Source organism: Pteropus alecto, unplaced genomic scaffold (genome assembly GCF_000325575.1).
Source record: "Pteropus alecto unplaced genomic scaffold, ASM32557v1 scaffold36, whole genome shotgun sequence".
NCBI classification, from domain to species: Eukaryota; Metazoa; Chordata; class Mammalia; order Chiroptera; family Pteropodidae; genus Pteropus; species Pteropus alecto.
The window spans coordinates 104,099-105,362 of record NW_006438868.1 but is presented as its reverse complement, the minus strand read 5'-3'; positions in this window follow the sequence as shown (position 1 = coordinate 105,362).

Below are 1,264 nucleotides of genomic sequence, written 5' to 3'. Positions count from 1 at the left end.
TGGTCAGACAGTTACATTTAAGGAGACAAGAGGTAAGATTCCAGGTAATGACAAGGTTCAGAGAATGGGTGGTTGAAGGGGAGATAACTATTCCCAGAGATGATGTTGCTGGGACTCCAGGGTGTTGGTTGTATTATCCGTGTGGAGAATGAAATAACTCCAGGATGGGGCAGGAGTAGAAGCAGAGAACACTGAGCTAGGTATCAAAGTCTCCTGTATAAAAAGGAAGATCTCATACCCCTATCCACATTGCTCACAGGGCCCCCTTCTCACCTCTGGAAATGCTACCCATAGCCTGTCCCTCTAGAAAGGCCTCACAATGCCCACACCACAGGACCAGGGCCACATCTCAAAGACAAGGTCTTATGGACAGTGGAGGCTACACAATGGCTTCTCGTCTGCAGAGAAAAAGAGGAAACGCTTAGAAAACAAGAACTGAGAAAGACAAAGCTCTATGCAGAGCTAGACAGCCTTTTGGCTGTGACTGTAAACAGGGACCTGGCTGGAGCTGCAGGTCTTTGCTGAAAGCAGAGATCTCACTGAAGATGAAATTAGGCTTAGGCCATAACTTCCTCAGTGGCTTGGTAGTACCTAAGCATGTGGGCAAAGGCAAAAGCAGGAGGTCCTGGGATAGAAGAAACCAAGAGCAAAGGCAATTTAGTCTCCTGGGAAGGACTCAGTAGGTGGGGACAGTGTCCAAGGCTTCTTCAGGTTCTCGGGTAATATCCACATTCTGAGAGGATTAATAGGAAGGAGACAACAGTGTGGAGTTCCAGCCCCCTCCCTTGTCTGTTGTCCTCACTGTCAGGCTCCCCTCCCTCAGGCCTGGATCCTGACCTTTTTCTCAGGCAGGCCTTGGGGGAATTTTAGCCTGAGGCCTTAATGGCCCGGCATCTGTATGGTACCTCCAAGTCTGGGCTGTGGTGCCAGCATTTCAGGGTGCTGGTTATTCTACTTAATGGTGTGAAACTCCCAAGCTCTGTGGGACTGGGGTGGCCTTTCTGTGGGGAAGGGTGCTTTCATCTTGTGCAACCTATTCTTACTCAATCACTTGCCTTTTTGTTGGCCTTTGAAACTTGAGTGATTGACAGGAAAGTGGAAAAAAATGGTTTATGTGATTTTATTCCCAGGGCAGCATCCTGATCAGACTGTTTCTGTCTTTGTGCTTTCTATCCAGTTTTCAAATTATCTTCTCCAGTCTCCCTCCAGTTCTGTGAGTCTCTGATATCTTTCTAATAAAATCCATTTATTTACTGGCAAAAAA